Source organism: Periplaneta americana, chromosome 16 (genome assembly GCF_040183065.1).
Source record: "Periplaneta americana isolate PAMFEO1 chromosome 16, P.americana_PAMFEO1_priV1, whole genome shotgun sequence".
Taxonomy (NCBI): Eukaryota; Metazoa; Arthropoda; class Insecta; order Blattodea; family Blattidae; genus Periplaneta; species Periplaneta americana.
In genome coordinates, this window is record NC_091132.1 from 135,499,420 (window position 1) to 135,525,237 (window position 25,818).

Consider the following 25,818-nt stretch of genomic DNA (forward strand, 5'->3'; position numbering starts at 1 on the left):
ACAATTTTTTTTTAGCGAATGACGAAAAACTGAATTACTTGTAAACACAAAGCCTTTTTAAGTACTTGTTTCACAGTTTACAAATATGACTTGGAACCATCAGACTTCACAACATGAAAGATAAATATAAAGTAACAAATTTCATTTCGTCCACTGGCGGACTTAATACGTTTTAAAACGATGCCAATAAGAATTAAAATGTGTTGTAGCTGTGATAAAAGTGTTTAAAATTGCTTTATAGCGCCACATTGACGATGTATGCAATATTACATTGGCGGGCAGATGCTCTACCTTGTCCCAATTTAATGAAGTTTCCTAAATATTTAAATTGAGAACTTGGGTTTTAGTTTTCATCTCATAATATAAATCGAAGACTTCTACTTTTTCCCTATTATATTTGCTGTAAGTATGCCATATTAGTTACATTGGCGGGCGGATGCTCTACCTTGTCCCAATTTAATAGTTTCCTGAATATTTATATTCAAAACTAGGGTTTTAGTTTTCGTCTCATATTCTAAATCGAAGACTTCTACTTTTTTCCCCAACTATATTTGCTTATTATGTGTTAATTCAAGCCCCACTACTATATTTTCGAAATGAGTATAAATCTTACTCCTGGGTCCCGGAAAGTTAAATTGTCCTCGAGAATATAGCTACAGGTACCAGGACAACAGTCCAACATTGAAAAAACCGTGCGCGAAACCGGTAATTACACAGACAAATCTGAAGCATAAACTAAGAGTTTATTAGAGAATAAATTAATGATGTTTTGAACATTCACCATGAAAATCATTGAAACGTGTTCGTCAGAAAACTGGAAAGAGTACATCGCCTGTTCACGTAACTACGAAACGATTGCGTCTGAAGCCTGTAACACACCATCAGCGCATCAACTTAAGCTACGTGACCCTTATCAATTTTGTTGCTAATGTGAATGGATTTTGGAGTCCTTTCACGATGGTAAAATCGACCCACATTTCAACTGCCGTATTTCAGAGGAAGGATGAAGTGTTAATGCAAATTACGCGCAAAATGATCAATTCTTAAGACTTGAAACAGGTCAGTTCATATAGGCCTACATATTCTACACAGTTGTTGAGTACTAATTAAATTTTCGTCGTCTTCTATGCGCCAGAGTTACGCAGACAGTCACTTCCCTCGTTATCGATAAGCAGATCTTCTGAGCGAGGACCCTATAGTAGGTTTTCATGGTGTATTCAAGTAGTACCGTATTTAATACGATCCTCCCGAAACGACAGATACCAATTTAAAAGATTTGAATAAGGACGCAGAGGTTTCGAAAGCAATTTTCGATACGTATGTGTATGATCTCTAAAGAGCTCCCCTTTTAGGAGGCCATAGCCCTTCACGGGAAATCCAAAGGCTATTTCATTCATTCATTCATTCATTCATTCATTCATTCATTCATTCATTCATTCATTCATGTGTAGGATTAGAATAACGGAAGCTATAGTTGAGAAAGAAATGTCGGTGGACATGGCAACATATTCTGTAGGGCGTAGACCTTGGCCCAAAAAAAGTTACCTTTTCAAAATGAGGCTCATAAATGCATAATATTCAGACTGTAAATAAAGAGTGGTAAAATATATTTAAGAAAATACAAACATTTGTTAAAATAACACTTTATAACTTATAAAATTATGCTCGCTCACGGTAAAACAGACAGCAGATCAAACAAATTGAGATCATTCATGCGCTTAGCGAATTGAAATAGTTTCAAGTGTAACGTTATTTTACATTCCAATTTTCATTAAAGTTTCAATACGGTAAGCGTATTCAAATATAGTGTAATAAAATTATGCTCCCTCACGTTAGACAGCAGATCAAACAGATTGAAATCATTCATGCGCTTAGCGAATTGAAATAGTTTTAAATGTAACATTGTTTTACATCCCAATTTACATTAAAGTTTCAATACGGTAAGCGTATTCACATCGAGTTTAATACTCAATGAAAACCTACTAATAGATTTACCCTGGGCCGAAGAAAGGTGTATTTTTGAAACATCAAAGTGTAATCACTGGATTACGTGTTCATTGCGTGTGCAAATATAGTAGGCCCCCGCACTAGATTATCTCCCGATTTATAAAATATTTCTGCTCATGAATCGAACCCCATTCGGAATGAAGGAAACCAGGCCTCCGAGTAGTGGTACTTTCAAATTCCAGCGCTGGTCACAGATTGACAATGAATAAAATAGTACGGTATGTTGGCAATGGTTGCGAAAACAAAAGAAATTTATATCAATGTAGTGAATACATGGTAGTAGTATCCGAGAAAAAAATATTGCTGCAATAATCGTACAAGGTATACATCAGTATCAGCGAAAAATATACACTGAAAGAAAGGAACAGTATAATACATTGCACTTTCTGTACTTATCCTTGGACGGAGCGTGCCATCCACAGGGCGACGTGCGTGGCACTGGCACTTTGATGTCTATAGAGTCGCGTCGCCGCTGCACTGTCAGGATGTTCTCGCACCAAGCGAACGACCATCTTCAGATTCTCGCGGGCCGACTGAAATCGTGACACCAAACAAGTACACATTTAGTATTCTTACACTGAAAGAAACATTAAAACAAAGACAGGCTTAGCTTCTTACCGGATCTTGTCAAACGTATATACTGAGGATCGCGTAAGAATAGTTCTAAAAGACTAATTTGGCAGTCTCTTCAGTGTTGCCAACTAATACTAGATATCACCAAAAGAGGATAAAATCACACAATGTCATGTACTAACTTATAATAATAATAATAATAATAATAATAATAATAATAATAATAATAATAATAATAATAATAATAATAATAATATAGTATTAACAATAACGATTCTTACTTATTTACCACATCTCATCTTTGTTGGGGAGGTGTTTTACAGTTTACGAATCATGAGACCTAATCTAAAAATGTATTTTGTTTGATCACGTGAAATGATCAGTATGAATTCCGAAACGAATGCCACTTTGAAATGTACGCTTTAGAATATTTACTCCATTATTGTAATAAAAGCATAAACACGAAAGAAATTAATTAAAATGGTATTTCTATCGATTACTCAAGGGCATGTAGCCTATCATACGAAATATTATATTTATTTACACTTAGCCTACCTGACTCTAATCCTGAAATTGTAACCACAACACAAAGCAACACATAGCTACAATAACTATTATATATTAATACTGATATTAATTATTAGTATGTTCAAATTTCACTAGCTTCCAGTAATGAGCTCAGAAATCTAGAACAATTTGAATTTTCAGAATTTAAACTACAGACAACTTGTGTCACTGCTGTCAACATAACTTATAAAATCACTACCAGTTGTAGTATTTCTCAGTACCGAAATTCGAAACGAAGTTGGCAAAAGAAAATTCAACCTGCAAACTAGAAAATCACCATAATCCACTAGCTTATGTAGTAATGGGGGGGGGGGAAATGGTTAGGTTTCACTTTTAGGGTATTAAGCTGACCCGGACTATACATTAGTAATAAAGAATCCCATTACAACACAGGAAATCATATCTCAAGATATATACAGTCATTTCGTATGGCTGGTCGTTAAAGGTAGACTCTGAGGATGTAGATTAAATCGAAGTAAAAGAACTAAGCCATAACAAAAACGGAGAGAACGTCGGGTTGAAACTGAAATTCAAAATTAAGATTACTCTAGGATGGAATTTCCTCGGAAGTGCGCGGAGTCTGCCAAAGAATCAAAGCCTATAATATATTTCCAATACAAAGAGAAGATGAAATGAATTATGGTCAACAGAACCACAAGTTCAAACCATTATAAAATAGATGCATTTAGAAGTTGAAGACGTTAAATTATCGTCAAAATAAAAGTTACAAAAATTATCACATTCCTATTTGCAGTCCCAAGAAGTTTCATAAAATAATTGCGGTACCACAGTAACGTTAATGTAGGCTACCTGTAGTGGAGTAAAATGTCTGTCTTCACCTGAACCTACAGAATACCAATTTTATGGCTAAACCTGGCAGTAAACAGACCTATCAGAAACAGCGGAGAAATAAGCCCACGGGAAGTTCAAGTGCCTTTTATTTTTGGTCAGGAAATATACACGCTTTTTGTAAATCCGACAATTTTCGCTTCCAAACTCGCTTGAACATCAGTGCACTAGTTCAGCCCTCACAGAAAAACAAGTATTTTATAATTTTGGGGGGGGGGGGCTATTCACACGCGACGGGAACTGAACCAAGACTATGGCCACAAAGTTTCATCTCAACCTGAGTCAACGCGATTTTCGTGAAGCGTATACTTAGCAATGTATAAAATAAATTTGCAAAATGTATCAGTCACTCTGCGCTATAAAATACGTAATGAAGAACAAAGTAGCTTTGGTTCTATAGATTAAAAAATTATATTCGAAAATAAGAACAAAGTAGCTTTGGTTCTATAGATTAAAAAATTATATTCGAAAATAAAGTCTATGTATTCAAGAATTACGTCCGAAAATAAAGTAAAGAATTATCTTCGAAAATAAAGTCTATAAATTCAAGATTTATATCTGAAAAATAAAGTCCAAAATGGCTTTGCAAGAGACTTACCACATCCAACCTTCTGCTACGCCCGTTCCTCCCCAAATACTGCGCTTCACTTTCGATGTCCGACACCTCCGCATGTTCGTGTGTTCGCGGCTTATCAAGTCGACATGTCCCGCCTCCGCGAAGACGCTGGAATCAGAAGTGAAGCCCATTGGACGTGGTCAACGTTGCTGCTATACCATTGCCTACAAAAGTCACGTGAACGTTCATAGAAAGAGTAGGAAATGAAAAAATAGCGAATAAAGGGGGTAAACCAAACAAAAATGGAAGAAATAATGTTTTCTATGCTCATATTCGGAGAATTTCCATCGCAAGAAACTTTATGATTGGATATCTCTTGGAGGGAAGAAAACGCGAAAGGCCAAAAAGGCCGTGGCAGAATAGTGTGAAGTATAAACGAAGAAATGAAGAGAGGGGAGGGATGTACGTTGGGGTTTATGGGAGGATCGAGAGGCCCGCAGATTGGGAATTCTGAAGACGTCATGCGTCAAAAAGCCGATGTGTTGTTGATTACCAAATCAGTGTTATGAAAACTTATCTACCGGTGTTTTATCACTTTTCGGAGGATAGGTGTCAGGTTAAAAATAAAGAAAAAGTATGAACAAAATCATCTAAGCTAATTTTGCGATCGTATTATAACTGTACTGCACTGAAAACAGCAATAAATGAACGAAGACTCATTTCATTACATGGGGACAGGCAATGCTTGGGTGCTCCGTTCTCACGCGTTATGTATCGGACGAAGCCACTAGCATGAAGTTCTGTTATACAAAAGTAAAGTCCGATTCCCGTGTGGATTTCCTAAATGATGATGATGATGTACATTTTGATAATTATTTAGAGCTGCGATCTTATCCTGCTTATGAGCCACCGGCGTGGCTCAGTCGGTTAAGGCGCCTGTCTGCCGGTTTGAAGTTGCGCTTGGGCTCGGGTTCGATCCCCGCTTGGGCTAATTACCTGGTTGGGTGTTTTCCGAGGTTTTCCCCAACCTTAAGGCGAATGCCAGGTAATCTATGGCGAATCCTCGGCCTCATCTCGCCAAATACCATCTCATCACCAATCTCATTGACGATAAGTAACCTAGTTGTTGATACAGCGTCGTTAAATAACCAACTAAAAAAAAGTATCCCAGTTACGAATTTTAAACTGAAAGTGGTTTTCCATCTGAGGAGGAAAATCAAATCAGAGAGAGGTTTCTTTTTAAAAATGCTTATTACTGCATAAATTGACACTGAAATTACCAGAATGGTATTATTATTATTATTATTATTATTATTATTATTATTATTATTATTATTATTTAGGTGGGAGGACAATATTAAAATGGATTTGAGGGAGGTGGTCTGTGATGGTAGAGACTGGATTAATCTTGCTCAGGATAGGAATCGATGGTGGGCTTATGTGAGGGCGGTAATGAACCTTCGGATTCCTTAAAAGCCATAAGTATTATTATTATTATTATTATTATTATTATTATTCTAGAGTATGTAATTAGGAAAGTCCAGAATAACAGAGAGGGTTTGGAATTGAACGGGTTACATCTGCTGCTTGTCTATGCGGATGACGTGAATATGTTAGGAGAAAATCCACAAACGATTAGGGAAAACACGGGAATTTTACTGGAAGCAAGTAAAGAGGTTGATTTGGAAGTAATCCCGAAAAGACAAAGTATATGATTAAATCTCGTGACGAGAATATTGTACGAAATGGAAATATAAAAATTGGAAATTTATCTTTTGAAGAGGTGGAGAAGTTCAAATATCTTGGAGCAACAGTAACAAATACAAATGATACTCGGGAGGAAATTAAACACAATAAATATGGGAAATGCCTGTTTTTATTCGGTTGAGAAGCTTTTATCATCCAGTCTGCTGTCAAAAAATCTGAAAATTAGAATTTATAAAACAGTTATATTACCGATTGTTCTTTATGGTTGTGAAACTTGGACTCTCATTTTGAGAGAGGAACATAGATTAAGGGTGTCTGAGAATAAGGTGCTTAGGAAAATATTTGGGGCTAAGAGGGATGAAGTTACAGGAGAATGGAGAAAAGTTAACACAACACAGAACTGCACGCATTGTATTCTTCACCTGACATAATTAGGAACATTAAATCCATACGTTTAAGATGGGTAGGGCATGTAGCACGTATGGGCGAATCCAGAAATGCATATAGAGTGTTAGTTGGGAGGCCGGAGGGAAAAAGACCTTTAGGGAGGCCGAGACGTAGATGGGAAGATAATATTAAAATGGATTTGAGGGAGGTAGGATATGATGATATAGAATGGATTAATCTTGCTCAGGATAGGGACCAATGGCGGGCTTATTTGAGGGCGGCAATGAACCTCCGGGTTCCTTAAAAGCCAGTGAGTAAAGTAAGTAAGTAAGTAAGTATCAAGTAGCTTAATTCATTCACAGTTTTCTGCGCAAGGCCAGGTCTCTTACTGCAAACCCAGCATTCTCCAATCTACCCTATTTTCCGCCTTCCTCTTTGTCTCTACAAACGATTCATTTTAATGTTGTCTATCATCTGATATCTTCTTTTGACCCGAACATTTCTCCCGTTCACCATTCCTTCCAGTGCATCCTTCAGTAAGCAGTTTTTTTTAACCACTGACCCAACAAATTTCATTTTTTCTTCCTGTTCAGTTTCAGTATTATTCTTTCTTCACTCATTCTTTCTAGCACAGCTTCATTTCTTATTGTCTGTCCATTTCACACGCTCCATTCTTCTTCATATCCACATTTCAAATGCTTTCAGTGGTTTCCCTTCATTTCGTCGTAATGTTCATGTTCCTGCCCCCTACTATGACACACTCTACACAAAGCATCTAGTCTCTTCCTTAGTCCTTTTTCCAGAGGTCTGCAGAAAATGCTCATTTTTCTATTAAAAGCTTCCCTTGCCATTGCTATCCTCTTGACTTCCTGACAGCAGCTCATGTTTTGTACTTATAATACACACTAAATACAGCCAAACCTCCTTATAACGATATTTGCGGGACCTAGCAAGCAGTAATGTTATACAGTGACGTCGCCAGGATCAGGCCAAGGGAGGTGCGGATGGGGTGCGAGCTTTAAAAATGGGGTGCGAGTTGTAAAAATGTGGTACATAAAAAATCCAAAATGTTCTCTCATGCACTTGCGCGCATACTATACATCTGTTTATTAATATTACTGTGTATTATTATTATTATTATTATTATTATTATTATTATTATTATTATTATTATTATTATTATTATTATTATTATTATTATTATTATTATTATTATTATTGTAGTTTGGAACTCGATTACAACTACGGAATCGGCTAAATTAGAAAATATACAAAGAAAATTTATATCCTTATGTTCATTCAGATTTCTGCTCATTAATTCCGGGTATAGTTATGAGAGAAAATGTGAATATTTTAATTGTCAAAATCTATATGCTAGACGCCATGAGCTAGATTATCTGTTCTTTTGTAAAGTCCTCAAAGGTGATATATCCTGTGACTCTTTCTTAAACAATATTACCTTACGTATTCCAACAAAAGATATGAGAGCCCACAAACTTTTCTATATTAGAAATTCGAAATTTCTTTCACCATTCTCCAGATGCATTAAAAATGCCAACATGCATGGCTGCGAATTCGATCCCTTCAATGTATAGACTTTGTTTGCTCTTGGCAACGATTTATCATTTATGTATTATTTTAGGCATTATACTCAATTAACATTGTCTCATAGTATTCTTAGTTATCCATTCATCGTCATTATTGTAATTAATTGTAATTATATTTATGTGTAATAATTATTTTTGTTTTATGTTTTTTGTTATATTTGTGCTGAACTGTAATTGGCCACTGGCTGTTGTACAGCACATTAAATAAATAAATAAATAAATAAATAAATAAATAAATGAATAAATAAATAAATAAATAAATAAAATTATTATTATTATTATTATTACTTATTGGCTTTTAAGGAACCCGGAGGTTCATTGCCGCCCTCACATAAGCCCGCCATTGATCCCTATCCTGAGCAAGATTAATCCAGTCTCTACCATCATATCCCACCTCCCTCAAATCCATTTTAATATTATCTTCCCATCTACGTCTTGGCCTCCCCAAAGGTCTTTTTCCCTCCTGCCTCCCAACTAACACTCCATATGCATTTCTGGATTCGCCCATACGTTCTACATGCCCTGCTCATCTCAAGCGTCTGGATTTAATGTTCCTAATTATGTCAGGTGAAGAATACAATGCGTGCAGCTCTGCGTTGTGTAACTTTCTCCATTCTCCTGTAACTTCATCCCTCTTAGCCCCAAATATTTTCCTAAGAACCTTATTCTCAAACACCCTTCATTATTATTATTATTATTATTATTATTATTATTATTATTATTATTATTATTATTGGTCAGCATATCTATAACGATATATTAAGGGACGTAGTTTTTTCACATCCAAGAAATTGTTTGTTTTTGTCCTTCAAAATAACTTTGCCTAGTTTTTTTTTAATAAATTGCCCTTTGGGGTGCGGAAAGGGGTGCTCCGATTTTTATGGGGTGCTTGCGCACCCTTTCGCACCCCACTAGCGACGTCCCTGGTGTTATTACAGGATTATTGTTATATTAAGGGTCTGCGATTTATCACATAGGATAAAAAGTGCAAGCAGAGTAGGGTTTAACCTACAGGATAATACTAAGAGGTAACATGTTAGGGAACTAAATATAATAAATCATACTACAGATTACAGAATTAGATTTAATACAGTACAGTATGACTGCATACATATATTTTTTTAAAGAAATCTGAAATTTTTCTTTGCTTTTGCTCTTTATAGCTTATTTAAAAACACTGATCTTAAAGATTCCAAAGCAATTAGTTGTTCCTTTATAACACATTGAAGAGAACTTGCAGAATTTGTTCTATGTGTCCAAGCAGTTCTAAATAAGATATCCTTTTGCTTCCTACATCTCTATCATCACAATCATCATCTGCAGAATTGTCTTCGCTGCCTTTTATCTTCCCATCCTTCAATTTTGCAATTATAGATTCATCACTGCACTCCGTAAATCAGTGGTTGCCAAACACCACGAAATTGTGACGTAATAGAAATGCAACCCGCACACCACTATCGCAGGGGGAGGGGCGAAGTAGGTAACTCCTTAGGTAATGCAGTGAATAACATTGTAGAGACGGACTGTGACCAAAAAACAAAAGCAATATAATATTCTTCTACTTATTAACCATACACACTTTTTTCCATGTTAATTTTTATCCTCCAATTCATTATTTTTGTGTAATTAATAAAATAAAATTACACTACATATATCGAAAAAAACGTCGAAGTATTTTACACCGATTAAGACATAGAAGCCAATACTTTTTATTGTTTATTTATTAATGAAATATTCAAATTACACTACGTACGTCGAAAAAAAATATCGAAGTATTTTACCCCGATTAAGACATAGAAGCCGATACTTTTTATTGTTCGTTTATTAATTAAATATTCAAGTTACAGGTAAGGGCGTGGTAGTCTTTGTAACAAGAAGAATAATGATAACGTGCATTGTTCTTTTATACTTCATTTAAAATTTTACAAGAAATTAAGTATCTCATATTTTTGCCATCCCCCCGTGCTCCTTAAAATGAAGTTTTTACTTACTATCTGTTTTCGAACAGACATCGAAACATATTATCCTACACACTTGTAACATTACATGCGTACGTCCGCTGCTGATAAATATCTTTACTTATACCGAAGTGATGGCTGTAAACAGAGAGTGGGGGTATGGTGCCATGGTTAAGCTTGAGTGGAGACAGGGCATGTGTCGCGACACAGCTTTTGGCGATCACTGCCGTAAACACTGATACACCATCATCCACCGACACATAAACCATTTTGTGGGAGATCGTGCGTATTTGCTTGTTTTCCGCACAGAACCAATACGCGGTAAGTGTGAAATACCACATTCAGTATTCCCAACGTAACACACATAACAATTTCCCTCTTCTTACCGCTTAAGCGCGACATTTATTTTACTGCTTTAGGCATTTAACATATTATTTTTAGAGACGTTTAACATAGTGATAATTATAAATTGGAAACTTACCACTGCAATTTCACCTAAATTGCAATGTTAATTATTGTTTTTAAATATTTGCAAAAATTAAGTAAAGTCTACTACTCCACGAAACTTATTGCATTCCTGATACAAGTAACATTAAGGAAGCCGTGACAAAATCAACAGATTCCAGATGTCGATGTTATTACTGCAATATGTTATATAAATAATATTGTTAAAATATTAAAATGAAAAATAAATCATTACATAACCTTACCGTTTGTTTTAAGTTCGCATTTATAGACTGGGGGGAAAAAAAGACAGACGTATATCACGGCCTGCTGGAGTATAGTAAACACAGAAAACATTTTATAGTAACAATATTGAAGAAAGATATTTTGGTGTTCCGAAGTTGCCGTCATTAAACAGAAACCAACATGGAGATTTAATTGCAACTAATTAGAAATTCGTCTTTCAGGTATGTAATAAACGATCTTCGCACAAAATAATGTACGATACACGAGCGGTATGTTTGTTTTCATGTTCTCGGAAATTAAAAAAGCTCAACTACGTTTCGCTTTTTCAATCTTTTCCTCGACCATGAAAACGTCAACATACCGCTCTTGTAACATATATTACTATTATTGTAGCACTGTCCACATCATCTGAAACTGCAGTCTTCAGTCGTTTTCGTGTTGGATCAATTTTGCCGCTCGTAACACTTTCCTCAATTTCTTTCCTTTTTTTAAGAGAAGTAGCCAATGTAGATTGTGAAAATCCATATTTTTGTAAAACTGTTGTGTGTTTCATTCCATCATCCAAATCTTTAAATGCAGCCAATTTAGTGTCCAAATTTATTGATTTCCATTTAGCAAAAGCCATCCCCATCTCTACTTACTCCCATCTCGTCACCTGTACACTGGAAAAGAACTAGGAAGACTGGTTACACGTCCATCCCTTCGTAGAAATTCCCACTCTCGGGTCAAGAACCTTTTACCGTCCGCAAGACCAAACTGCCGATTTACAAAAAACCTTGAAGTTAAAAATGGATATCGTTGTAACAGGGTGTTTCTAAAATTGCCTCATCGCTATAGTGAGGGATATTTAACGTTATTAATATAGAAAATTTCCCGGGACCATAGAAAATATCGTTTAATGCGGGTTTATCGTTATATCTTTGTTGTACCGAGGTTTGATTGTATCTGAAGCTATCCACTTACTCTATTATATCGTTTCGAATTCGCACGCATATCTTCTTTATTTTTCTTTCGATAACCATGGTCTTCGCCTTGATTGCATTTATCTTCATCCCATAATGCTCATAGCTGTCAGTTAGCTTCAGTAACATTTCCCTTAGTATCATCTCTTTTTCTGTTAACAATGTCATCTCATCAGCAAATCGTATCCACCTTATTCTTCCTCTTACTATCATCCCCTTGTACTGAAAACAGTTCTTCACTAAATCCTCCAAGTAGATGTTGAACAGGATGAATGATAGGGGAGACTGTTGTACCTTTAAACACTTTTCACATTCTATTTTTTTTTTATTTTGACAAATGACATTTTTAATGAAAAAATGCTTGAAATAATCATTGAAGATTCCTTTACAACTTCCTGTATGTATTTTCCTGTTTTTCAGATCTATTAAGGATGGAAAAAATAAAATGAAGGGATATGTAATGTGTTCAAAGGTACAACAGGTTCATGTACCTTGGAACATACTCTCTTGTAAGTTGGAACACATGGAATATAGGTGGAAATATAGTTGTCAAAACTGACAATCATGTTTAAAAATGTATTTGTCATCATAAACCAGAGCAGGCTTCTCTGATTGAGATTTTATTTCCTGGGGGAGCAATAACTGCTTGAACAGCTTTCTTCAAGGCATCCGGATCAATTGGGGACCTCTTAACTCCAGACTTACTTCGTGACATAATCTTAAAATAAAAGAAAAGCAAAAACCGATGGTAGTATCGTGTACTTTGGAACATGTTCCATGGTAGAAGATGTTTTGTGTTCAAATGTACAAATATGGCTCCCAAAACTAGAGATTCGAATAAATCATGGAAATTAAAATAAGTTATTACTCAACGGATGATAGGGAACACACCGTACTTGATAGATATTAACAAATACAATCTGGTTTTGAGTTAGAAAACATATATCAATGAACGACATATTTACTTTTGGTACTAAAAAAATTTATTTTGTCCACGGAACTCACGCTTTGCAGTAAATCAAACTGAAGCTACGACCAGAGCTACCTAGCGGCTTTCTCTACAATCTACTTCAGTTTGAGTCCTCTAGGTAGCAGCAAAAATAAAAAAAAACAACAAAAAATGTTCTAATGTACATTATGCTAAAGGTACAACAGTCTCCCCTAAAGGACATTCCTATCGTAATCCTCTCCCTATTCCACTTTCCTCTACCATTTCTTCTCCTATCCTGACTCAAATAACTTACACAATGTACGTACATTATCATGAATATTAGCTGTTTTGTTGTATTTCTGTTACTACACAAAATTTATATTGTTACTACACATATTTGTTTTATTATTGCACACTAACAAACTCTAAATCAAATTCGCAGTCGGTGCATTAGGTTCCTTGAGCAAGTGATAAAGCAAATCAGGCATCGACTTCCAGAAAATATAAACACACTGACGCTAGGAGCATGTACTTATTTTCCCCTATGAAATGTCTTAAACACGTTAGGAGACCCATAATTGAAACGGCAAATTTGTTTATTCAAGATTTAAGTACCATAACAGCCATTGAACCGCAATGCAATAATTCGCATAATGTGAAATGGTGTGAAGTTACGCATACTGTGAAGTTTTGAGCCGAGGGTAAATTCTGCAGTGATGCGGGAGATTAAATCTTTACAAGGATATATCTCGGGTGGCATATATTCATAAGACTTATTCCTCTATAGCTTTCACATTTGTTTCTATCCCCTTTTTTAAAAATTGGGGTTATTAATCCAACATTCCATTCGTTTGGAATTTTGCATTTTTGCCAGCACATATTATAGAAGTGTACTAATCTTAGTTTCAAGATCAGTCCGCCATATTTAAGGAGTTCTGCTGTCATTCCATCCAATCCAGATGCTTTTCTATTTTTAGTTAATAATAGCTCTTGATTTACTTTTTCCAAAGTTATGGGGTCGATAATTATGTTATTTTCTTCATTTGGCTCTATTTCATTCGCACTTCTGTTAGGATCATACCATAATTTTCCATAGTGATCTATCCATTGTTCTTCTGATGTAACATTTAGCCATGAGGTTTCCTTTTCTGCTTTATTCACATGTTTTTAACATCTTATAAGCCATTTGTTGACGTCCATAACTTCATCCTCTATCCTAGATATAGACTAAAAGTATCCCAGGATTCTTGATGTGCATCTCTTACTAATTTTTTAGCCTGGTTCCTCTTTTCTTTATAAATCTAGTATGTTTCTGCATTTTTATTTTGAAGATAGTGTAAATATCATTTTTGTTTTTCTTTAATTGCTTTTATGCTCGACCATGCCGAAATGTAGTAATTATACACCTGGTAGTAGCACCTCATTAAAGTACACCTATTCATTATAGTTCAGTTGTTCAGTCAATGATATATGCTATGATATGATATGATATGATATGATATGATATGATATGATATGATATGATATGATATGATATGATATGATATGATATATTTATTTGTCAGTCAACTTTACAATTCACAGTTATGGTGGACCTTCACATTTGTTTTTCGATCCACCATTCCTTTAATACATAAAACTCTTTTCTATTAGTGTATTCTTTGCCGAGAATTTATTGATTACTTTCTAATGTTCTATTATGACTGAATTGCTATATGTCCTTCCCCCTCTATCCTCTTCTATTCTCTCCCTCTTACCTAGACTGTCTCCCTTCCATTTCTCGCTCACCTATTAAATATTGCATATTCCTTCCTTAATAATTTGCGTTATTTATTTATTTTCTTCTCTACCCTCAAATACTACCTACTCTTAATCATTGTTTTCCCGCTATTTTCTCCTACATTACTTGCTGACTTTTTCGTTTACTCTATTTTACAACACTTACATCACTTATTTTTCCTACCCTCTGTTTATTTACGTATTGATCCCTTTCTCTTCGCTTCACTCCTAAATTTCCTATTTTATAATAATAATAATAATAATAATAATAATAATAATAATAATAATAATAATAATAATAATAATAATAATTTATTTAACTATTAAGGCCATACGGCCTTCTCTAACACTCAACCAGGAGTAAAAACTGCGTTACAAAAACACTACAAATTTACAAAGTACACTAAAATTTTACACACAAAACTGAACAAGATAATAATAATAAAATGTAAACAACAAGTAAGAAGAAATCAGACATAATATATAACATAGAGAAAGAAAGAAAAAAGCATAATAAAATGTGAACAGCAGGTCAAAAATACATGAGGCATACAAAGTAAAAAAAAAATAAGACAATTATTGATGATGATAATAATAATAATAATAATAATAATAATAATAATAATAAATAAGAATAGTAATAATAATAATGATAATAACAATAATAATAGCAGGCCTAATAGTAATAATAATACTAATAGTAGTAATAAAATAGTGCAGTACAAAGCATACAATGAATACAATATTTTTAAGTACACGCAGTAAGGAAAATTATGATTATATATAGCTCAACTTAACACATTAGAGATGTACCGTTATCGGAAAATATGAAAACAAAAATATAAAATAAGTTAAATATCACTAGAACATAAAAAAAATGTGAATACGTGGAAGCATGCAATACAACACTTGTCATAATAGTAAGTTAGTTTGGCAACTCGTCATAAGATAATTTTCTAACTTGGATTTGAAAGATTTCAATGTTCGGCAGCCCTTGACTTCAGGCGGCAGAGAGTTCCAGTGACGAGAGGTAGCAACAGTGAAAGATGAGGAATACAGAGATGATGTGTGAAGTGGAATTTCTAGCGTGTTATCGCGTTGTGATCGAGTATTAATATTATGATAGCGAGAGAGAGTATGAAAACGAGCGAATAAATAATAGGGGGATGAAGTGTGCATAATTCAATATAGGAGAGAAAGTGAGTGCAGATTTCTCCTCTCATGTAACCTAAGCCATGATAACTTCTCGAAAGAAGGTGAGATATGATCATAGTATCGAACATTACAAATGAAGCGGACGCACGCGTTATGAACACGCTGTAATTTCTGAGCGGAATCAATCCTCAGATCACTGAACAAAACGTCGCAATAATCGAAGTGAGGTAGAATGAGTGTCTGTACCAGCGTCTGTTTTAATTTAGATGGATAATGATACAATCTTTTTAGTGAATGGAGAATAGAGAATGCCTTCTTACATGTATATTTAATATGCGTATCCCAACTGAGATTAGATTCGAAATGCACTCCGAGATTTTTTACGGTAGAGCTAAACGGGATGATTGTTTTATTCAGTTTCACAGGTGGAATATTCAGGTCGTTGACTTCAGGAATTAATCTACGGTTCGCGAACAGAATAGCCTGTGATTTACATGCGTTTAGGTTAAGCCCAAATTGTTGAGACCAGGAAGAGATGGAATCAAGATCTTCATTGAGACTATTAATGCTATCATTTAGTGCATCAGGACGGGCTGAAATATACAATTGAACGTCGTCTGCATATATTTGATATCTGCAGTGCTTAAATGATTTAGAAATTCCATTTATATAAATAGAGAAGAGCAAGGGGCCTAATACTGATCCCTGAGGAACTCCTGTATCTACAGTACGCCAGGATGAGAAACGATTATTAGATATGACACGCTGCTGGCGGTCAGTAAGGTAGGAGTACATCCAGGTGATAGCACTAACAGAAAGGTGTAGCGTTTGTAGTTTAGTCAATAGTAGATCGAAGTCAACAGAATCAAAGGCTTTGCTATAGTCCAATAAAACTAGTACAGTAGCCTGTATTCTCGTCTGAACCAGGTGTACTTATGAATATTTTTCTTTCTTAAGAATGTATTCGTGATTTTCAAATTGTTGAAAGTTGTAAAATTCCTCAGTTCTTTTCCATTTTCGTTCAAATGATTTTCTCAATAAGTCCCAACTATTTTAGGGATTGGAAGATTGCCCACTCGTGCATTCAAGTCTCCACTTATTATGACATGATCGCTTTTGGTGCACTTGTCTAATTCCTTTTGTAATAGTCTATAGAATTCTTTTGTATCTTCTTTTCTGCCCTCTTCTGGGGCATATACTCCTGTTACTGTCAAATGGTCTCTCTTAATTTTCAGTCTAAGTGTTACAATTCTTTCGTTTACATATGCAGAGCTTTTAATTTTTGTACTCCATTTTCTGTCCACAAGAATAGCTACTCCGCAACAAGCTCTTTGGTTTTGTTCTACACCACTATAAATCACAGTAAAATCCTCTAGATCTTTCGTCCCTTTTTGTTTCTTTTTTGTTTCTGTTATGACTGCAATATTTATTCATTTTCTTTTAAGTTCGTTGTTGAGTTCTGGTTCTTTTGTTGCTAGTCCTCTGACATTCCAGAATAATAATAATAATAATAATAATAATAATAATAATAATAATAATAATATTATTATTATTATTATTATTATTATTATTATTATTATTTATTTATTTAATTTGGCAGAGCTAAGACCAGTGGACCTTCTCTTCCGCCCAGCCAGACTCTAATTCTAATTGGATACAATTGACTTACAGTAGTTATTACATTAATGTCTAGATTACTGGTTATGGATGTGACAAAAGAAACTTTCTATCGACCAATTCCGTTAACAGAAACAGTTATTGTTCCAACTTACAACTGGCAGAATAAACTTACCGTATTGAAATCTTCATGAAAACGGGAATTCAATTCGATCTGAGTCTCAAGGTCGATACACCTAAAAAGTGGGATCGGATCGTATTCAGTTCGAATTGAGTTCCATGAAAACGGGTATCGTATTCAATTCGATCTCAATACGCTAAGCGCGTGATCGATCTGGGGTTACCATGAGAAGAAATTCTGTAGGAGGGAATGGAATCTAAAATAAGAGGACATTGCTGAAAAAAGGACAAGTACTTTGGACAGAGGTCTCCAAATGTGAAAACTTAAACTGTGCATTTATTATTTCAAATATTCACTACATATTTAGTTATTTATTAAGAAAAATACATCAGTAAATATGAAAAAAATGTGAATAGCGTAACTTTGTATGTTTACGTTCAAACATAGATATTTTAAATATGTACTGTAAAATTGGCTTTTCTACACAAAGAAAGTTCTTGTCGTTTGTAGATCTTTAAAATGCATTGGAACCTGATTCTTTCATTGTTATTACTTCAAATACATGCGAGAGAATATTAAAATACATTTAACTACATACCCGCCAAGTGTCCCTTTTCATGTGTACAGTAGGTACACATTAGCGTCGTGTAATACATGCGCTATGTTCGGTTCAAGTTTGTCGAGTACAGCAAAGTTTGATATTCGCCGATGTTCGCTCTGCAGAAGAAGGCCTGTCGTGTTTGTTCCACCTTGTTATAAAAATATTCGCTGCCCTTCATTCATGTTTCAATCGCTTCAGAATTTTAGCTCATATCTTGCGATTATTTTTTCATATGAAATAAGATGAAGTTGCCTCTCTCATGTTCGAACATTGCAGGACACTATAGTCGCGACGCTGTTATTCCCGGCGTGACTCCTCCTCTTTGCTCACGTCATAAGAAGTGAAGGCCCTATAAAGTCTAGGTAGGTAGTATCGCTCGGCATTTTTGTTCTTTAGTTGCCTAGCTATGTACCAGACGAGGAATCTATTTGCCACACCGTTAAACATTATCATGTCGTAGCTCTTATGATAATAAATCAAACGCACTGAATTCAGCAAATAATTGAGCGGCAAATAACGTCCTCGTGTGCTTCCTGCGAACGCCAACGAAAGAGCCAAAATGGCGGGCGATTATATTAAGTATTTATCCAGCCTTAGGAAATGCATAACATCTTCATCAGCGAATCACAAAACGCACACATTTAAATGTAGCCGACCTGCAACGTGATTGGCTGCCGGAAATTAGAGCGACGGGACTATAGTACACATACAAAAGCCATGACCTCGCATCGTGTTAACCGTTGGATGTCCAGTGATGGTTTATAATCATAATGCTCACAATAGTGAAGATGAAATGATCCAAAAAGAAAGAATGATGATGATGATGATGATGATGATGATTAGGGGACTAAAAACTCCTAGCAACCGACATAGCTCAGTCGTCTAAGGCGCTTACCTGCCGATCCGGAGTTGCGTTCGGGCGCGGGTTCGATTCCCGCTTGGGCTGATTACCTGGTTCGGTTTTTCCGAGGTTTTCCCCAATCATAAGGCAAATGTCGGGTAATCTATGGCGAATCCTCGGCCTCATCTCGCCAAATATCATCTCGCTATCAACAATTCCATCGACGCTACATAACCTCGTAGTTGATACAGCGTCGTTAAATAATCAAGTAAAATAAAATAACTCCTCAGGAATTCATGTATAAGCCAGTCTGTTATGTGAATGTCAATAAGAGGTCAAGCTTAGGGCTTCATTTCAGTGTGGATGTTGGGTCGACAGCATTCATTATGAATGTTTTGGTCTAGCTGTAGCAGCTGTCAAGCCAACTCGTAAACAATGGCGAGTGGTAAGAGATTTGAACACAGAGGGGATGTCGACACAGTAAAACTCGAAGAAAAGACGTAGTTTGTTGTTAGGCAGGAATGATTGACTGGAAGAAACGGAAACTAGGAACACTTGTATGTTGATGGAAAGATACGAAGGAAATGATGAAGACGTCGAAAGTCGCTCAAGCAAAGGCACGTCTGCACAATAAATTCGTGATTTTATTGACCCTAGAACCGACTAGGAATTCAGGTTGTCGAAGGGTCGTCTTATTTTCAAGAACTTTTCACATGCACATCCAACGAAGTGCATATTTCTAGATACTGCAGAAAATCAGATTCGAGATTTTCACAGAAATACAAACTTTCAGCACTTTTGATTCTGAAAATTGATATCAGCATGTTACCTGTCTGTCGATAGTGATTTCATCACAACTATTTTTAAAAAATGTTAATAGTCAGTACATTTATCCCCGATTTGTCAAACGAAATCTATGCATTTTATACAAATGATTATTATCAACGCTTTAACATGTTGTTAATGTTTAACATTAATTTCTGAAATAATAGCTGACGTCATCTTTACAGCTACACCTTGTGAAATGTTAAAAAAAAAAAACCCCTATCTTCATGAGTGGTGCTAGATGTGACGATTTTTCGCATACTTGCCTCCCCCCCCCCCCTTTGGCGACTAGCAATTGAATTTGGCTAGAAAAGAAATAGCCTACGTTGGCGATTATATGAGTAATTTTGTTCTAAGTTATACATTTTCTAATAATATTTGGGGCTAAGAGGGATGAAGTTACAGGAGAATGGTGAAAGTTACAGAACGCAGAACTGCACGCAGTGTTTTCTTCACCTGACATAATTATGAACATTAAATCCAGACGTTTGAAAAGGGTAGGGCATGTAGCACGTATGGGCGAATCCAGAAATACATATAAAGTGTTGAGGTACGGTCACACGTCGCTACTTTTGCTGCGCAACTTTTGTACTGCAGCTGCAAAAGTTGCGTGTCGTCTTCACACGTAAGCCAAAAGTAGCGCGCTGCATGCTACTTTTCGTGTTGCGCAACCCGAGCGCTGCAAAAGTTGCAACTGGAGGTTGCGAGTCTGCTCACACACAAGACGCTACTTTTGCAGCCGCAGTCATGCTGCAGGTTTCCAGCTCCGTGTCGACTTTTCATTATGCATTTTGTGGTTATGTCGCATTATTATGAAACTCATGCGATAGATTACTTATCTATTATTTGCTTTTCTGTCCTAACTAGTATTCAGAAATTTGCATTATTTTTACTATAAAGCTTGTAAAAACGCCTATATACTTAAATGATAACCAACAGCATATTCTCGTAATCAATGTTGGCAACCCTCCTGTTTGAAACTACGCTACGGAAAATTTACAAAATGAATTATATCGTCAGCAAATATACTCAGACTGTGTTGTGCATTTAGTAACTGTCACAAATAATTTATTTTCATCACATCTAACATTAAAATATATCCAAACAATAAAAGTAGCATTGGCACATTTGAGTGGCAACACTGGTCGCAACCGCAGCAAAAGTTTCAACAAAACCGATATCAAAAATGCTGCGGCTGCAACCCTGACAATCCTGTTCACACGTCGCTACTCCTAAGCTGCGCGCAGCATGAAAAAGTAGCGAGCAGCAGGTTCGGCAGCCACTACTTTTCGGGTTGCACCGTTGTTCACACGTCGCAGTACAAAAGGTGCATAGTTTTTTGTACTGCAGCGCTGCAAAAGTAGCGACGTGTACCGTACCTTTAGTTGGGAGACCGGAAGTAAAAAGACCTTTGGGGAGGCCGAGACGTAGATGGGAGGATAATATTAAAATGGATTTGAGGTAAGTGGGATATGATTATAGAGACTGAATTAATCTTACACAGGATAGGGACCGATGGCGCGCTTATGTGAGGGCGGCAATGAACCTGCGGGTTTCTTAAAAGCCATTTGTAAGTAAATAAGTAAGTAAGTATACATCTTCCAATATTTTTTGTCTTTCGTCTTGGCTGCAAAAACGAATGTCAGATGTAACTGAAGGAAGTCCTTTGGTGCAGTGTTTCCAAAACTGTGGGTCGCAATCCCCAAGTGGGTTGTGGTGCAATATCGAGGGGGACGCGAAATAAAAAACAACTTAATGTGGTCAATGGTGTAAAAGTTTCTGAGTAAAACGAACATTTATGTAAAACACATTTATTGTACATAATAGTAATATGCGTTACAAGAGCGGTATGTTGAAGTTTTCATGTTCGAGGAAAAGTTTGAAAAAGCGAAACGTAGTTGAGCATTTTTAATTTCCGAGAATTGAAATAATTTCTAATTAGTTGCAATGAAATCTCCATCTTGGTTTCTGTTCAATGACGGCAAATTTGCAAAACAAAAATATCTATCTTCAACATTGTTGCTTTAAAATGTTTTCTGTGTTTACTATACTCCAGCAGGCCGTGATATAAGTCTGTCTTTTTTTCCCCCCAGTCTATGATGAGTCTGGAATCTTGTTGATTTTTTCACGGCTTCCTTAATGTTACTTGCATCACGAATGCAGTAACTTTAGTGGAGTTGTAGAGTTTACTTAATTTTTGCAAATATTTAAAAACAATAATTAACAGTGCAATTTAGGTGAAATTGCAGTGGTAAGTTTCCAATTTATAATTATTACTATATTGAACGTCTCTAAAAATAATATGTTAAAAGCCTAAAGCAGTAAAATCAATATGTCACTTAAGCGGTAAGAAGAGTGAAATTGTTATGTGTGTTAGGTTGGGAATACTGAATGTGGAATTTTAGACTTTCCGCGGATTGGTTTTGTGCGGAAACCAAGCAAATACGGACGATCTCGCACAAAATTATTATTAAAACACTTTTATTAAATATTACTGTTCAAAAAGAGTCTAGTATCTGGTGTCGAAGTGCCAAACTAATTTTGATGGCTTCCTATTTTCGGCGGTTAATACTTGAAAGCAAAAAAACAAACACTTCGTGGGTTACGTATCATCCTATAAAATAAATTCATATATTAAATCACTGTCGTTCTACAATCTCTTCTTTTTATTACCGATTGGCTGGACGTAAAGACGGCTCACTTCGTTTTGTCAAAAATTTAAACAATTTGCACTGCTAATTTAACAGATAAGTTCACGAAAAATTTTTCCTGAGCGCACACTTAATTCGAAACTTCAAATGGCCCTGTGACTACACTTCTGAAAAATTAAATGAAAGCACCAGCCGCAAACTCGAAAATATTCTCTGTCTTCCATTCTGCTTCTTTTATAACAGGTATTGGTAAACATGACGTGTTCACATTGGAACATGACAACATCAGTGTGCGCACGGTATACGCAGCAAGTTAATAATCGCATAACACAGCAACGCGAACAAACATGCCGATGCAAACACGTCGCTAATAATAATAACAAAATAAATAACATTATAATATAATAATAAATCTATTATTATCAGGCTGATGATATAATTGATGATATAGCCTACTGTAGCTAGTTTGTCAAAGGAAGAACAATATTGTTTGTTTGCATCTGAAGTCTCATTAATGTAATACGTAGCTAATCGGCAATATATGCAATGGAGGGGAAAAGAAACTGGCCATCCTACACCATTATCTCTTGGCCTACTTGCCTCATAAGTGATGTCTTGTTGGTATCACTTGTGAGGTTCAGACCTGTCTTCGGACAGTTGACTACACAAAAAAACAATATACAATAATAATAATAATAATAATAATAATATTATTATTATTATTATTATTATTATTATTATTATTATTATTATTATTATTATTATTATTATTATTAAGTTTTTTCAAGGGATCGCGAAGTCATTCATTCATAGTTTTCTGCCCAAGGACAAGTCTTCACTGCAAACCCAGCATTCTCCACTCTTGCTTTGTTGATATCACTTGTGAGGTTCAGACCTATCTTCGAACAGTTGACTAAAAAAACAATATATAGCATAACAATAATAATAATAATAATAATAATAATAATAATAATAACAATAATAATAATTTTTACGAGGGGTTGCGAAGTCATTCATTCACAGTTTTCTTCCCAAGGACAGATCTTTCACTGCAAACCCAGCATTCTCCAATCTTTCCTATTTTCCGCCTTCCTCTTTGTCCCGGTATAGGATCCATATAATTTATCTTAATGTCGTCTATCATCTGATATCTTCTTCTGCCCCGAACTCTTCTCCCGTTCTCCATTTCTTACAGTGCATCCTTCAGTAGGCAGTTTCTTCTCAGCCAGTGGCCCACCCAATTCCCACTTCTCTTCCTGATCGTGATCAGTAGGCCTGGACTTTGATGAGAAAATAAGTACATTCTCCAAGAAATATGTTATACTCGTAGCTAGGTCATCACAATTCATTTTACCATGCTTTCCAGATGATTTTTTTTTAAGATGCAGTTTTGGTTATTTTCTTCATTTTACAGAATTTTATAGGTCATTTGCACATTGTCTATGGTTTAATTTTCATTTCCCATAACTATGGTCCTGGAACACAACTATGGTCGACGATACAACCGTTCAAAGAAATGGTAGAAATGTTCGTAGATAGCTGCAGTGACATGACTTCAAATTACAGTACAGAAAAAATATGGATAAACGAGGTTCTACGTTTTGAAGTACAACATTCGAATGGTTGTATCGTGGACCATAGTTGTGTTCCAAGACCATAGTTATGGCAAATGACGGTATTTGTTTTATAGTCGAAGTAGTCATCTGTATTTATTTTTCTAAGTCAGCATTTTCCTTACGCATCGTTCTTGGGCTAGCGCTAGCGGCTAGCCGATATCCATCTGCAGTGCCCCTGTGTTTATATTAGCTGCATCATATTTTATCTGTAGCAGTTACAACCTCTCCTGGCCCCCACATGAGCAGCTACGGTGCTGGTAAACACTCATTTTATTATTGCGTAACATTTGTTCTTGCATTACATCATCCTCAGGAAATAACTGTGACACGTGATAGTGGTAGCCACCCTTACTTACTTATGGCTTTTAAGGAACCCGAAGGTTCATTGCCACTCTCACATAAGCCCGCCATCGGTCCCTATCTTGTGCAAGATTAATCCACTCTCTATTATCATATCCCATCTCCCTCAAATCCATTTTAATATTATCCTCCCATCTACGTCTCGGCCTCCCCAAAGGTATTTTTCCCTCCGGCCTCCCAACTAACACTCTCTATGCATTTCTGGATTCGCCCATACGTGCTACATGCCCTGCCCATCTCAAACGTCTGGATTTAATGTTCCTAATTATGTCAGGTGAAGAATACAATGCGTGAAGTTCTGCGTTGTGTAACTTTCTCCATTCTCCTGTAACTTCATTCCTCTTAGCCTCAAATATTTTCCTAAGAACCTTATTCTCAAACACCCTTAACCTCTGTTCCTCTCTCAAAGTAAGAGTCCAAGTTTCACAAATATACAGAACAACCAGTAATATAACTATTTTATAAATTCTTTCAGATTTTTTGACAGAGACTAGATGACAAAAGCTTCTCAAACGAATAATAACACGCATTTCCCATATTTATTCTGCGTTTAATTTCCTCCCGAGTGTCATTTATATTTTTTACTGTTGCTCCAAGATATTTGAATTTTTCCACCTCTTCGAAGGATAAACCTCCGATTTTTATATTTCCATTTCGTACAATATTCTGGTCACGAAACATAATCATATACTTTGTCTTTTAGGGATTTACTTCCAAACCTATCGCTTTACTTGCTTCAAGTAAAATTTCCGTGTTTTAATTGTTTGTGGATTTTCTCCTAACATATTCACGTCATTCGCATAGACAAGAAGCTGATGTAACCCGTTCAATTCCAAACCCTGCCTGTTATCCTGCACTTTCCTCATGGCATATTCTAGAGCGAAGTTAAAAAGTAAAGGTGATAGTGCATCTTTGCTTTAGCCCGCAGTGAATTGGAAAAGCATCAGATAGAAACTGGCCTATACGGACTCTGCTGTACGTTTCACTGAGACACATTGTAATTAATCGAACTCGCCCTAGAAACAATAATTATTTCCGGACAAATTTTTCATCTAACCTCAGAGGTTTTTGGAGGCGGTTAATCATGCTTAAATATGCAAATTGTTCGATAAATATGACCTAATGGAGTACAACATGAGAAGGGCTCCTGTTGGTAAGAGACTCAGCGTCTTATATGTTTTAAGGCAGCTAAATCTATCAAATCAGTTTACAGTAAATTATTGTGCCTGCTACTTGTCTGGCCCACGCCTTTCATCGAATCGTGCAGAAGGTGAGATCAAAATTTTCTGAAGTAGATAGACTACACTGGTCAAAAAAAAAGTTTCGCATATTACAGAATTTTTTTTTTTATTTCAGGATCAGATATGCCACAAATTTCTATGCATTTCTATTAAGGTGTGTACACACTTAGCGAACGAACAACGAACGAACGACAAACGAATGCATTCGATGATTGAA